A 16,505-nucleotide genomic window follows, 5' to 3' on the forward strand; every position below is an offset into this window, starting at 1 on the left:
CAGAAATTAAATAAACTCGTGTAAGGGTTGATCGTTCCGCAAAGTTTTATAACGGTCTTTTCTTCTTCCGGGTTGAATATTTATGTTAAAAGTTCATGTATCTTCGCTCCTCGCTGCAATCTCGTTACGCGCAAATATAGAAACAATTGCCGAGCAACGAGGGGTCCATCGACTCTTCGAGAAACAATTTCGCGATACACGTCGACGCGCGTTAACTTATTTTATTTTTTTTTTTTTGTTTCCCTCGACTCGATCTCCCGACGCCAATAATAAAGTTCGGGGTGGCTCGTTCATCATATTCCATCAAACGCTCGCGGAGCCCACCCATTCAGTTCGCTTCCCTTAATCTTCCTTCGACTTCCACCACTCTCCATCTAGCAAACGCGTAGATTAAAGGATTTACGAAATTAGTTTTACCTCCTCGCGTCGTCTACGAGCTCGGCCGGATATTAAGTTCGGATGTGGAATCCAGATTGCGGAGCGTTTTCCACGGTCGCGTCTCCCGCGGCGCGGTCGAGTAAACAAACCCTTAAAAATAATATCCTCGGCGGCCGGGACGCGTCGCGACGCCGGCCGTCCGCGAATAATCGCGTTCCGGGGCGTTTGCTTCGCCCCGCGAACTCGTTTTCGCGTCCCCCCCCCCGGTGTATCGATTACGCGACTCGTTCGCGGCTGGCCGTATAAATAACGCGAGCCGCATAACTGTATTATCATCGACGGCTTATTTGGATTACTAGTCGCGCAAATAATAGTTTAATATCGTGCGACCATTATTTGACCTCGAGCTGCGCGCGACGATTGATCTACGCATTCCCCTACTTGATGATCGAGAAGACGATCACTTTTTATTTCGTGGTTCCTTCTTTCTCAAATACGCAACGCGAGGCCCGAGGCACACGAAATATTGGAACGTTAGGCGAAGGAGGGGTCATCGAACTTGACAATCCGAGTGCGTTTTGCTGGCCGAGATGAGGTCTCTCGATTCCCTGTCTTGCTAACTTTCCGAAAGCCTCGAATCGTTGGTCTTGGAGCTCCCAAGTATCGAGTTGATTGACATTCGCGAGTAAATACGAAACCGGATCGATCCGCGCTGGCGGTCGATCGTCGTGGCTGTAACCTGGGGGGTGTGGGTGAGGGGTGGGGGTTGGTTGCGGCGAGAAGGAAGTGGCTCGAGGCGACCAGCGGTGAGTCGAATCGTTTCGCAACCTACGTCGTCTCTTTCGATACACTCCGAGTGCGGTTAGGCGACACTGTGCCTCGGCGAATCGAGTCTAGCCGAGTCGATTCGAGTCGTGGAACGAACGAGGGGGGGTCGGAGGGCCGAGGGGACGTTGACGGAGAGGAAATGGGAGAATAGGGATGAAAATGGGGAACGCAGACGTGGGGTCGAGGGTGAGATCCAGGCGGATTCGGGCTTGGCGGGAGCGGTAATCGGCAGCAAGTGAATTGGAACAAATGCAGACAGACGTGAGGTGGGCTGGCTCGCTTGATACCACAACCAAGAAATATAGTATAAACCGAGCACCGGTATTAATTGAGTTCCATGCCCCCCCCCCTTTACCCCCGATCGTCGATGTAACGCGACCCCATCGCTGTCGCGCCTCTCGTCCGCTTTGTCCGGCTTCGAGACGAATCGATGACGCCAAGATCGCTCTGCTTATACTTCGTTACGATTTAATCGGAGGGGATATAAGACGCCGGTCGTCGTAAGGGTTGATCAACAATCGGGATCGAACCAGATCGATCTCGCTTGGTATAAAACCGAGAGAGTCGAGAATCGAACTCCGTCGGAGGGGGTTTCATTGATGGGTCTCCTTTCTGTCGGCTCTTTCACGGCTCTCCTGAAACGAGCGGTGTCCGGCTCCCACGGATTATGTTGCGTTAATGGTAACGTCGATTCAGTGGCTACGGTCTCCGTATAGGCCCTTCGGGGTGAAAAATAATCCGGGGGACATTTTATTAGGTATCGCCGTTACGTTCCGCGAGGGCGTAAGTGGCGGATCGCGTTACCCGTCGATTGCCAGCCCTGTTACGACGAGACGCCGCGTCCGTAAAACCCCGCATTGTCGCGGCCACCTCGTCTTATATCACGGATCGGAATACCTTTTACGATCTCTCCGGCTGGAAATAGGGCAGAGTAAAGCTTTAATAACGTTCCGTGTCATCCGGCGCTCGTTCGCCGTCCACCCTCGCTATAGATCTCTTAATCTCCCTTTGCGCGATCATCGATGCACGCGGAGAAATCTAGAAAATGTTAATACCCAAGAGAAATCGTTCAGAAATCTGTTCTTCGAGCGTAAGTCGAGTCCGAAATACCGCGTCGTGAACGTAGACGACGTCCACGCAGTCATCAATATATTGACGAGCATTCGAGGGGTCCTGTCTCCGGGTCCGTGTTCGCTTTGGACATTACATTGTCAGCTCATTACACCGGGAACGGGGTTTGCCGCATCGCGCTTCGCCGCTCTCCGTATGGAAAATATTGACACCCCTCCGGACCCCTCCGGACCCCCCTGGCAACCCCCGACGGACGCCGATAACGCGCGGGATAATCTATAGCTTCCCGCGGCATTGTAAGTGTTGATTTTCCGCGTCCCGTTTGCATAGACGCCGTGGACTATTAATTTGACGCGGTCAGATATAGCTACAATGGCGGATCGCGGCGGAACTTGGCGCGTTAATTACTGCGTCGACCACCTCCGCGCGCGCCATCGTCGTTGTTGCCTGTTACGTTCAACGTTCGGTCGAATAACGTCCAAGCGATCCTCGTTAAAGTAAAAATTGATGGACCGTACCAGCGCATACAAAAGCTTCCATACCTTTTTTTCCTTGCGGGATTCGTTGAATTATACCGGGAAATGAAACGGAACGGATATTTATCGATACGTATCGATACGCTTCGCGAAGAAGCGGTGGAATATCCGAATATCTGGACAGCAGGTTGACTCGGTGGAAATTTTTGAAACAAATAGGAAGTTATAATTAAACCTGTTCGAAGTTACAGTGACTCAAACATCGAATTTCTTTAGAGATTGCGGTCCGAGCCTCGGGTAGACTCGTTTCCAACGTTCCTCGATGCAACGTCTATCAAGGAAAATCGTGGAAATAGTAAAACGATCGAGATTCGGTCGTTTCGGTAGAAAGATCGCGTGCCGGGTATACTTGCGCGGCCATGAATCAAGACAGTCGCCGAACTCGAGTTTTCCATTCCCGGTTCCCAGTATTTTCGACTTACAACGCGTTATAGTCTGCCGCGGATCTCGGGGAACGGTGTTAAGCCGAGAATAAATTTTTAATGGGCCGCCGGAGGTTTCTGCTTTATGAAATACTGCCGCGATACATGCAAATGATCGGAACCAGGAATTAAACTACGTTGGTGTTCTTTTTTTTTTTTCCTACCGAGCGATAACGAAACGCTTCGCGCTATCGATCCGGCGACGCCGCCGCGGAGAATTGAAAAACCTTCGAACGTTATAGGGAAACGCACCGGGTAGCAAAATTACTTGGAAAAAAAAAATTCCCTCGACGATCGAGAGGAGGCAAGCAACCGAAACATTCCGCGAATAATTCGCGATGGAACGCCTTTGCCGAGATAATTGGTCGTAGCCAAGAACCGTCTACTTTCCCCTCTCAGTAAGGGTGGTTAACAAAGTCCTAACTCAAGATTAAAGTAAACGACATGTATGCGAGAGTCGTCGGGGGGGGGGCGGTGTGCAGGCGCAAATGTACGAGATTAGGTGACCGAAGTTCGCGGTTGTTAGAAGCTAATACAAAAGTTCGCCGTGGAAAGGAGGCGCACCGTTTCCACTTATTCTTTCGCCAGGTTTGGTTCGAGAGGGACGGAGGATGGACGGAGCCCCGTGGCCTCTCAGGAGGGATGAATAATTTAAGGACGTCTGATCGCGCGATCGAAATTCACGTGTCTGGGAATCGCTTTGAACGTCAAATTACAAGGAGGCTCTCTCCTCGACCGATCTCTTGAATAATTGTGTTACAGACGGTCGATCCATTTAAATCACTCAATCGTCCTGGCGAACGGTTCATTAAAATGCAGCGGATCGAATTTCTGTCGGAGGGGGACGATCCGTACGACGCCCGGCGCCGTCTAACAAGAAAACTCTGATAAATCTTATCGGCGGACGTGTATCTGTCTCCGCGCGTCCGTTGACAGGGGGAGGTCGTGGTAAATTTCCCGCGACCTTACTTAGGGGTGTATCCGGGCCGCGTTTATCACCGTAGGGGCGATCTACGTGCCACCCGAGATTGCGGATCGCCATCTGATACGCACGCCGGGACACCAGACGCTGCATCGAACCGTAAAATTATTCGATGGTTGCAACCAACGTTATCGCGACCTTTGTCACGGCTCGACGCTCTCCGTTCTCCCTCTTTCCGAGCAGATTAATTTTTAGGGTAGCTAAAACTGCTCGGGATTTTAAAAGTCGCCCGGCAAATCCACGGGCCACGCGATCGCGTTCCCAGACGGTCGCGACGTTGTTCGATATTAACGGCGGGCATTATCCAGAGACACAGACGTTTTATTTCCACTTGACCGCCGATATATCCTCCGAAACTGCCTGCAACTGCCACCGCTTCGTAAGCAATCTTGCGAACCCTGCTCCGACGCGTTCTTGCGACCAACAACAATACGGGGTCCGTTCCTCCACCGTCGACATGCTTATCTCGTGATTTTTTTTTTCTATAACGCTCATCCAATCGAATATCTTAGAAATCGTTGACGATACCAAACGTCTCTGATTGTTCCAACGTGAAAGAGGCCCTCGAACGACGATCTACGCCCGTTGGATCGCGCACGGCGGTACATAAGGAAGCTCCAGCGAGGATTTGTACGAAAATTTATTGGCAACGTATACAGGTTGGTACATATGTACTGGCACAATGTGCCGGACCGTGTTGCGGTGGCGCCTGGTGCGCGATATAGAGCGGCGCAAACCTGCTGCGCGGGCTCGTGTACCGGTGCTTATGGTTATGTAGGCCTACCTTGTGTACCGTTCATCTGCTATCCACGTCAGGCGAATATTACCAGCGGCCTTTGAGCCGTTCCCGCATACCACCAACTATTTGCAACGTTACATCGCAAATTGGCGCGCGCACAGGCTTGCTTCAGTCTTTGTGCCGGATTCCTTGAAAATCTCCGGGCCCCCGAGACTGCGTCTAGATTTCGTGTCGTTCGCGAGCAACTTGAACTCTACGTGTCGTATCGTTTCAATACGAATTCATAGAAAAAATAAGTCTAAGAATTGCTCTACCGTGCACGACTGAAAAGATGTCGACTGGCCGTATCGAACGCAAGAATCGTCGAGACATTACCCGAGTAACGCGGCTCCGTTGCAAACTGCGTTTGCACATCGGGATTAGATTTAGACGGCAACGTTATCGTCGTACTTGTTGTTTACATTTCAAACAGCTCCACTTCGGTCATATTCGCGAACTTCCTCCGTAGCACGTTTGCTGCGCTAACTGCTTTTTGCAGTTGATCGAATGTCGTAACCGTGAGATCGTTGATGTCCCCAGTATCGGTTCTCTTATTGCAATGATAAAGGCTGTCTTCATAGTGTCCGTTCTCCACAGTCAGTTTATTCTCATCGGTGTTTCCTTGCAGTTTGCAGACTTTTTTATTCGTTGGATGTAACACTGTTTACAGCGACGAAAAATGTTCCCCCTTTTATTAATGAACTTTTGCACACGCGTAACAGTCGCATGTAACGTTTGACGGGGTAGTTTCGAGCCCACGAGCCAGGCGAAAAATTCCAGTGAACCTTGGCGACGGGTTAGCGGAACGTTTTCGATGTTCAGCCGGCGGCACGTGAAACGGTTTAATTACTCGGCAGCAATAATAAACCCAGTGAGACATCGTCTTTCCCTCGGATCAAGGGGCAACGTTCCCTCGTTAGGGTAACCTAACCCGCGGCGTGTTTATTTTGCCGATGAGAAGCCGCATCCGCGTAAAACGAGAATTATATTTACGACGAGGTCGGCATGTAGACCCCGAAACGAGCTTTATGATCAAGCACGACCGGGAGGGAGGGGGGAGGGAAACGAGAGATGCGTATCCAGTTCGTAATTTGTGCGTGGCCAGTAATTTCGTTCTTGCGCCGACTGCGATGCCTGTTGCTTTGTGCGCGATTTTCGAACTGGAGGACGATCTACCAAAATGGCGATTCACCGATCTTCGACTCGATCACTTTTACCTTGAAATACTTCCGACCGTTAAGGGTTAATAATACGAGCCAACGGGAATTCCAGCACGAAAAAATAAGAACCACCCTAATGTCCGGGGCGTCCCATCCTGCACCGCGGTTCCAGGGACCGGCTCGACGTTAAAAGGGTTCGAGCTTCGGCGGCCATTACACGGTTCACGGACATGAATTCGTTACCCGACCTGAAGGGTTGAAGGGGGGAGGAAGTCTCGGGGCCGTTGTATCGTCGGTTCTTTTATTAAGATTAAAAACCAGCCGCGGCGTCGTAATTACTCGGCGCGTGCTAGATGACTCGAGAGAGTGATTGGCGAGGAGAGCAACAACGTCGCGTAGAGGCCGGGCGTCGATATCCACCATCGGAAGTGGCGGGGCCGGGTGGGGTTGGTTTAGATGCACCAATAAGGCCGAAACAAAAAAGAAGAGCGAAAACAAGCGTGCCACCCGATACCGGGTTTCTCATTATTTTAAGTGACTTGAGAGGCAGAGACTGGGCGTGTATATGCGCGCCATATATCACCACTTGCCACTCAGCCCGGCGGTATCGTGTAATCGAGTTGTCAGGCAAACTACCCCTTACAGAGAATGGGTCCGCTATCGTTGTCGTCGCCGCAGACGCCGCCCGACGCCATACTAGTCGCCTAATGCACGCGTTATTACGTTACACGCATTTAAAACTTGCCTCCTATTAGCAGTTTGCCATCATCTGCGGCTGCTGCTGCTCTCGCTGCTCCCGCTACCGCTGTCGGGGATCGAATTCAAGGCGACGCGACGCTCGCCCCGTGTAACTTTGTCTCCTCCTCGAACGGATTTAATACTTCGGGAGCCCATTACGCGCCGATCTAATGGATCGCGTGTTTAAAATATTTACGCTCGAGCCATCTTCGTGCCGGGCTTTGTCGACAGTGATTTGACCGTGGGGGAGATGTTGGCGGTAAGCCACGCGTCTAACTTGGACTTTGGTAAACTACCTGCCATTTCGTACGTTTCGAAAATAATTTTTCTACCGTTCGAAACTTTCCGTAAAGGGAATGCTCGAGCAATTCGTAGAGAATCGACGTCTGACGAGTACAAAATCGAAAGGTAATTCCCTTTGTCGTTTCGCTGCACAATGCTGCAGCGCCTCTGGAAATATTAGACTGCTCCGGGTTGTCGCGCTTCTATTGCTTGATAGCCACGTCGTATCGAATAACGATCCCTGGCGCAACTTTGGATATTAGCCGATCCTCTATCCTTTACCATTCGCGAGACAGTTTGTCACTTACAGCCGAATCTACTCCTAGGATCGCGTGCGCCATTCCAGCCGAGCTACTGCTTTGACGCTCAAATAGCACTTTGACGCTGTTATCGTGTTGGCGCGTAGAACGCTGTGCGTGGAATTTATTGCGAAAATAGCAGTAAAATCCCTCCGCGGAACTGTAGAAACACACGCTTCGCCGTAGAACGCTCCCTTCGAAGCAACGATCCTGCGTGCCCTTTACTTTTGAATAGAAAATTTTGAATACGACGCCTGGTATTCGAACAACAAAAATCATTGCCCATCCCAGTTCGTGCCGTATCGCTAACGAGCGACGGTATCGATGCACTCGAGCATTTACGTCATAAGCGGGCGGCGATATCGTTACAGGGGAGCAAAAGGAAACGGAATGATTTTCTGGAACAAGAACACTCCAGAGGCCGGAGAAAATCCGAACGAAAAACCAATAAATCACGTTGTGTTTAACGAACCTTCGTGTGTCTATGCACACCTTTGGGAATACCGGGCGCGGAAGTGTTATTTTTACTGCGAGCCAGACCAGCGTAACGTGTGAAAAGAACGAGGACGATGACGTTCTCCGCCCTCGTTAGCCGATCTACGCGAAATGTACCGGGTAAGAATACTTGAACCGTTACACGGTTCGCGGGAAAGGTATTACACTTAGGTTAATAAAAACCATCGTCGAAGCTACCCTCGATTGTCCTCGACTCTTTCGAACCTCGCGAATCAGCGTCGATGACTCGTGTCTATAGACACTGATTTTTCGACATCTCTGAAGAATATAAAAAATTCTCCAGCACTTAATACGACTGTAATTTTGGAAAATTCAATTAGAAGGAAAATGGTCTGGGATTACTTTGATCGAACGAGACTGAGAGAAAGAAATTAAAAAAACATGGAGGAGCTGTTTGAAGTGCGGGCGCGGTGACAGAGAATCGTCAATAGACTCGTTAAAAAAGTTATGTGGCACCGTACGGGGGCCACGGCTCGGTTCGTCGTCGTTTCAGCGAGGAGGCCCAGCAAAAAATATTGATTCCGTCGAAATAATTACCAGAGCACCGTGTAATTTTCAGCAGACCCTGTCTGGGAATATCGCCGGTCGCAATAACCGACGGAATGCAGTGGCTTGCATTCGCGAATCCATTTACGAAGTAACGAAGTAATTTCATAGCGGGCGGGCTCGGACTTACGCTACTCTCCATTAGGTCTAATTAAAAAAATAATTGATTCGAGCGAAAGTCGCGTCCCTTCTTCCCTCGCTGCTCCTCCTCCATCAACGATCCGCCATCGCGTTCGCGTTGAATCTCCTCGGTGTTCTTCCCGCTGGTTACTTGGACGCTATCCCTCTTAACCAAGATTATGGAAACAAAGTTATTTTGTAATTGAATGGCCTGATATGTCTTACCGATCGACGCGTTTGAAATTTAGAATGATCACGAGGCTGCAAGTCGAGCGAAAGACGCGGCGTTACGACTTCCGGAATAGCGAGAAGCGAAGCCTGAATAATTCCGTCTGCTAACCATTCGTTTCGCGGGCCGATATAAATTATTGCCGGGGGCGCATTAATTTCCTTTTGCGAATAATTAACAACGGTACCGGACAACGAAACCATGGCGAGCCTCCCACGCCTCCGCCAATGGTCAGTCTTACCGTCCCCCGTCAACCCCCCCGCTCGGTTCGAGCCCCCCTATCCTTCCGCGGTCGACACCTGAAATATTAATCATGACTTACACGCGGCGCGCCGGGACTACGGGTATTCTCTATCTGCATTATTAAGTGACCCGGCGCACGAGTTGCCCTACGTAGGCCTGCCCAGCCCTTGCACCGCGGAACGAATATGAATGGTCGGTCTTCGGCGTTATTATTCCGACCAGAAGCCTCGAGACGTCACCGGGACCATCCACGGACTTCACTTGTTCCCTCCACGAGAGTACCACCTAGTTTTTAAACCCTTTCATACGCGGGAAGTCTAATAAAATTAATTTAATCGAGCTACGTTTTCGATGTACGTCGGCGTCTGACCAGTTGTCGACTTTTCTACTTGCGCTGAGGAGTCGGACTTTATCGTGCTCGTTTCCCTTAAATTTCCAGTGTCATAATCAAAATTACCCGGAATTGTCGAAGAAATAACGTTAGGAGCAGGGAACCTTGACGATTTACGGGCCAGTGTAAGTTCGTCGGCGTCCATCGCGTGATTAAACGCCGAGGGCACCAGGAAGAAAGTGAAAACCGTGCACGACCGAGGCGATTACTTATTAAACGGTGCACCTTGGACTTTCAGCGCCGGTAGCTACCACGAAAGAAGCTTTTATTAAGTTCAGGGCACGGCCGATTCCGAAGTAAAGCGGTAAAATCAATCCTCGAGAGCGGCTGAAAGCTGTTCCCCGAAGTAGTTGCGTTATAATGAATTTACCGAGTTCGCTGTTTAACAATGCACATCTCGCCACCGCGGCTGTGTTCCGCTGCGAACGATAACCCGTTGAAATACGTTACGAGCCCGCCGTTTCCGGGCCTCCGTAATGCCGCGGGTTTAGATCTTCTAATCTATTTGATACATTACTCGCCGCATAGCTGAGATTGTTTCGTGCCCGGAAAGCGGCATTAAATCTCCTTTCCACTCGAGCCCTAAAATGTTATTACTATTTTAATTGCGCCACGCGTCGCCCCTATCTCGGCCGCGGGACAGGGCGAACATGAATTTATTTGTTTTGACCATTAACCGGCCTGCGTGTCGTTAAACCGCTCCGGATCGCGAGCTCCGTGCTGGCTGCTTTGCAAAACCTTGTCGTCCGTGCTCACCGACGACTCGAGGGGCTTGCACTTTTCCCGTCCCGATCGCCGGGTTACGACATTCACGCACCGATAAACCAATCTCGCAGGTAAAAAAGTTTGAAACCGTTCTCCCGGTAAGAAGCAAAATGTTTCGTCCCCGAGGAGCCGCTTTGTCGTCGAGAACTTTCCTTCGATTATATTTCTTCGCGTTTAATTTCCTTCCTCCTGCGGACGATCCGCGGTTCCGTATCGACGTATCGTCTCGAATACGCTGCGTGTTTTCCAACCGACAACGGACGAGAATATAAAATAAGAAACACGTGGGGGGAACTCGCGATGGCAAAAGAAATTATTTTACCTTCCAGCAATGATATGTTGCGCTACCGACTACCGCCATCGCACGAATAATGAAACACGAGCCAACGTCCGGTAGCAACGTGACTCAAAGGTTCCGTTACCGATATAACCTTTCCATCTTTTCACTGAAACGTGATCTATATTCGAAGCTCGGTAGAATTTTATTAATTAAAAAAAAAATCGTATCGCCCGACCAACGTTTGATAAGATCGTCGACGAGCAATGGTGACGTGAAACTAATTTAAAACGTTAATGTCTCGAAACGCGGTCCTCGTAATGAACGACGAAACCTTAATAGGAAATCGAGCGACGCACGCGGGGGAAAAAGAACCAGATTGCATGCCAAACGCACCGCGAATGTGTGTTCCGGTTTCAAAGGCAACGATTGCCATTTTTTTTCTCTGAATCGTTGGAAGATTCAGCGAAGGTATCGTCTTCGCTGACCCCGCGGAGGGACAAGCTCGAACGAATAATTTAAACGCGATACGGAATTGACGTCTCATTTCCATTCGAATCGCCAGCGCCGTTAATTTATACGGGGAGAATGCGATTCAGGCTAGCGACGTCGTTTACTGATATTACGATCGCGGTGTTCGGCCTTAACTTACTATTTATTCAGGCCGAAGCACCCATAAAATAAATGTTTCAGTACCGTATTTATATTTTATTGTATAATTGTAGACCATTATTTTCGTTGCGTTTGCTCGTGAAAAAGAAACAGGTATTATTCTCTTTATTGAAAATAACTGGAAGAGAATCACACCGATGTAGAGCCACCTCGGGGGTACTTAAAATGGTAATTTCTCTGTTCCTTCTTTCCCTGTGCACTCACCGGCAACGTTGCCAGTGACAGCAGCTACGTCTCTGATCCGACGTTTAATTTTCGTCACCGTTGGTTTACCCCCTTGCCGGCACGAAACCGCCCTAAAAAAATTCTCACTCTCCTTTGTTATCTTTCACGGGTCAAGTAGATGTTCGCGACAACACTGGGAACGACGAATGGCTCGTTAAGCGGCCGCGGAAACCGCCGTCTTCTTCTTGGAAAAACCTTTTGGCCCTTCGAATGCGATTAAACGTTACAGAAACGCTCCTTCCGAGGTGGTTGGTTTCTTACTGCTCGTGGAAGAGACTATATCGTCGTCGGCACTTTCGAGGGGCTTATTTTCAATCACCCGGTCCGGGGCTTTTTCCTTTCGTCCGACAATGAAGCCCCTGACGCGGATCAATAAATCTGTCACGATTATTTCACCATGTCGAAATGCCACGATACTCTTTACTCGTTCTTGTTCTCGTTCACGGTGACATTTACAGCAAGAGGCTCAAAAGCAAAAATAAAGAATACGTGTTTTAATAACGGCGAGAGGAGATCGCCACACCTTCGTTAGAGAATATATTACGTTCCCGAACGGAGCATCGACTTATTATGACCCGGCAGCGGGACGCGGCTCGTTTTCCCCAAAGGTGCTCGCCAAGCTTTAGGCCTTTCATCAAAGAGCTTGCGGTTTAAGAAGCGGAAGGAAGAGGGAACGGGGTAAAGTAGGAGACGAAACGAGGAGTGGCCCTTTCAACGGACGACACTTTGCACCTGTTGAAGATACGGCTTCTCCTTCGCTATTTCTTTCCATCTTTCTTCGGTTCCCTCCCACCCATCCATCTCAACGATTTTTTTCTCCTTTTTTTGAAGTCTCGTTCTCGCACTGAAAGTGATCTCGAGCCACGGTCGGGGTTACCAGCGAAAACGTCACCGAACTTTCTTTCCCCGACTCGATTCCATTCCATTTGACGTCTCGAAAATTGCTTTTCGATAGCAGCCTCCGTGGGCGGCCCCCGTTGTTCCCTATGCATATGACAGTTAGCAAAAAGACACATTGTGCGTGGTAGCTACAACCTCTTACGGGGAATTTCCAACCGGGGCCCTTTATTGTGCGACGATAACCCGTCGAGTTTGGTATTGCTGCGAGTCTATTCCGTTCTGTCGCGCGCCTCCTAAGCGTACGTAACGGGGACCTTTTAGGGCGAACGATCGCTATCGCAAAACCGTGTCTGGGGCGTCTCTAAGGAGCACTGTTCGCTTACAAGAAAAGGAAAAAAGTTGCATACCTTGGTAATAGGCATTTCTAAATGAAACTTTAATTATTTCTGGAAGTATTAACTAATAAATCCCGGGTCGAGCACGATTGTCGCGGCCAGGAATGTTTTTCGTCTTCGTTTCGCGAATGGGGAATCGTGGTGTTGTCGTGGTCTTCGCCGATTAAGTAGAGGAACAAACGAAAGGGTAGAAAATTCATTTCGCGAGACGGGGATAACCTCAAAGTAAATCGATAGCCAGCGTCGGTTCGCTCGGAGCGCGAATCGATTTTTGCTCGAGCGATGCCCTGTTTGCTCTCCCGCTGTATGCTTTTCCGTATTTATTCGAGTTCCAGCGAAACGTTGTTGCCCCCGATGGACCGTGGTCGTAAAATGGATTGTTTAGTAACCGTTCGTAGAAAAATGAACGTAATTCCTTCTCGCGCGATGACTGGGTTATTCGGTTTCTCTTTTTTTCCTACGGTTTTCGTCGGAGTACGTTCTCCAGGCGAGTCGGAATTTTCATTCGATTTTCCCGGCAAACAATTTACCAGCCATCAGGCCGAATCTTACGGCTCTCTATATTAAATTTCGAAACGCGAATCGCCCCGACGTTGGAGCCCTTTCTCGTGGACATGTCCTGTTCTCGATGGCTCCCCTACTTCGCAGGGTAAAAGCTTCATATTGATTTAGGCACTGTCGGGTAGGGAAAAGCTAGTCTCGAACGCGTCGATGGTATTCAAATTTCGTGGATCCATATTTGTCGCGGGAGGGTGAGAATATTCGAGGAACAGTTCGGAGCCACGAACGGAGTAAATAAATTTTTTTTTACGGTCACGGGGCGTCCCCCAATTACGAGCCGCGAGATACGTTCTTATTATTTTGTTTCGTGATAAATTACGCGAACAACCGAGCCACGGGCAAACAAGTTCAGGGTGTATGAGTAATTCGCCGTAACCCCGATCTATCTTCCGATCGTCATATTTCATCGCGACCCTCGTCGAGTGGGCCACGTTCGTTAGCCGAAACGCATAAAATTACCGGCGCTCCAAATTAATCGTCGAGTTTCGCGATCGAAGGGATTCTCCTCAAACGTAACACTATTCACCAGTAATTGGGGGAGTTTGTTGCGAACAACAGATTTTGTGAATCGCGATTAGATTAGGCTCTCATTTACCCTTAAACCCTGGTACGCCTATTTGGGTATTCAGGATCTCTCTACGGACACGAAGCTTAGATCTAAACGCTGTACAATCGCGGAGAGGTAATGACAATTTGCCTATTTTTCGTTCAAGTAGAGAAGACAGTTTACCGAGAAATTAAATTCAATTTCTCCAATTTATTCCCGACAACGACAAATAAATTTCCACACTCGTTGCCAGCTTCTCGCGAACAATTTGCATCCTTTCTATTTAAACCATAGAAACAGAGCACAATTCATGATCCAATTTCAAGTTTAGGTGTTTTATTAATATCGTAGTTCGTAACTGAATTCGGGTCAACGAGATGATTCCGACTTTTAATTCCAAGGAACAGAGCGTTGAGAAATTCGTCGGCGTCCCTGGCGACGAAGAGTTCTCTTTTGGAATTTATCCGTAAGTTTGCCGAAGGGCTGCTGTAATTGGGCTACCCGTTTTATCGGTAGACTTCCTAGATCCTACTTTCTCGGTACAATACTCGGAATACTTGTGTTCTACGACTCAGTTTGCCTAACAATTGTACCCTTAATCCTAATCCTGCCGGGATCTAACTTTAAATCCTGCGCCAAGCTTTAACTTTAGGGGACTGTACGCAAAATATAGTACCGGCATTTCATTATTCAATGGCACATATAATATCACCGGTACATTTTACATACAGATCCGTAAAATTATTCAACCCTCGTGTATTAAATAAAGCTATGTAGCAAAAGCGTTAGCAGTAGGATTAAGATTTTACTCTAAACACTTGTTTATCAAACCCATCGGATATCCCGTTCTTCAGACGTTGGATTTGCCCACTCAGTGAAATTAGGAGACAATATGTTCCCTCCAAGTCATCGTCGAGCATCCCCTGCAGGCATTTCTTGAACATAAATATTTACCAGCTACCCCGATTCCACCGTTGCACCGTCTACACAATTCCAAACAATAATACGTTGGTTTCGAGTCAACAATTTCATTCCAATCTTCCGATTAGGTTCCTGGGAATTGCCACGAAAGTTGTCGGCGCGTCTTCGTTGCCCCAGTCTCTGGGTGTACCGGGTAATCGTGATTGCAACCAGCGAGGCGCCTTCTGGCCGTCGAAGAAGGTCGTCGGAAAACGTCAGTCGCATTTGCATCGCGGTGGCCGTCGGAATTGCCAGGTAAATCGATGCGACCGCGTACGAAATTGCACGCGGCCGTGTCCTACGGGCGGAGAATTAACGGGAGGTCGCCGCGTAGCCCCGGCGGCGAACTTTTCCGCAAGCTCGGTCGGCCGTGGAAGGCAACAGTGGCTGGCTCGAAGGTGCATTCGATGACCGAGCTAGCGCACAGACCGCTGCCATGGCAACGATCCCCTACAAACAAAATCCTCCCACGCCAGGGGAGGTTGCGACAGCCTCCACGGCGTCACCCGCTGCGAAAGGAATCCTCGTCGAGTCGAAGGAACTACTCGAGGCACGGACAAAGACACCGCGGAGAATCCTAGCTAAGAGCAGGTCCCTGGATCAATCGCGTTGTTCCGGGAAGATGGGGCAACGTCATCGAGAACATAGGGTTAGGATTTGCAGAGGATCCGAGGGGGTAAAGATGTAGCCAGCTCTTTCGAGTATTAGGCTTGAGCCGCGTTCTCGCGTGTGCGACATTTGAGGCATCCGGAGTGGACACCGTGCATCGGGGAATCCCTGGTGTATATTGAGCAACGGGAATATTGCCTGGGGGGGGATGGAACCTTACAACTTGGGTGGCTTAGGTCAGGGATTTTGAATCGTGTAGGCCCCGGAGCCTACAGCCAGAACAGTATGTTCTCCAGGTGGACTTAAGAGGGTAGTCTTTACCGGAACTTCAGGTGATCGTTTATTGGATCGATCTGAAACCTGACGCGCTACTTTTTCGTTTGGGGGAGTATATCAGCCTTGTCGAAAGGGTGTGGGAAATATTTGAAGCAATAAAAAGGAGATATTCGGTGCGCCGTCAAGTTTGAAAATAATGAATGCCTTGGCGAACAATGGAGTCGGTCCTCGACCGGGGGTGGGTCCCCTAATCGTTTCGAGCGACGCATCGTGTCCCATCGAAGACGAAACCGAAGACAAATGGGTCGGCCGTATTTCATCGGGTTTTGAAATACGCGTCGTCGGTTCGACGACGGGCCACGCGCGCAGCTACGAAAAAAAATGTTGGACGAAACACGACGATAAATCCAAGTTCGATACGCCGACGGACGTCGGGCGTTATTTGTTTCGATCAACGGACATCGGTGGGGAGGAGGACGCGTACGTAAATACGGCGTTGTAATTGACAGATTTCGACGCGCGCGCGGAAAGATCGCCGGGGGAACAAATAAAAGGTAAACAGTCGGCGCTGGTCTTGTTGGCGGCGCGTGGGAGGACATTGTTCTGAGATACTCCGGGCCCCGGCGCGGGTCGGCGTACAAAAGGTAAACAACGAACCAATATTTCCAATCAACAGCGAAGCGCACAATAAACTCCCTGTGGCGCAGCCAGCGACGGGAATCGGAGCGATTCTATGGGTTGGTCACGCACCGAATACCGGACAGAACGCTATTATTTTTCTACGTCCGTGGCCTCCAGCGGGTCGATTTAGTTTTCAGCCGGAAGTGTGACCGACGCGAGAGCCTGACGGACTATCGAT

The 16,505-nt window shown here is 49.6% G+C and overlaps 1 protein-coding gene across 1 annotated transcript in view; it reads left to right on the plus strand.

Annotated features, from left to right (window-relative positions):
- Window positions 1-16,505, plus strand: part of LOC122399470 — a 374,300-nt gene that overhangs the window by 222,827 nt on the left and 134,968 nt on the right. The window lies entirely within an intron of this gene.

The sequence above is a fragment of the Colletes gigas genome, unplaced genomic scaffold (assembly GCF_013123115.1).
Source record: "Colletes gigas isolate AHSC1104 unplaced genomic scaffold, ASM1312311v1 Colletes_gigas_Sc00013, whole genome shotgun sequence".
Lineage (NCBI taxonomy): Eukaryota > Metazoa > Arthropoda > Insecta > Hymenoptera > Colletidae > Colletes > Colletes gigas.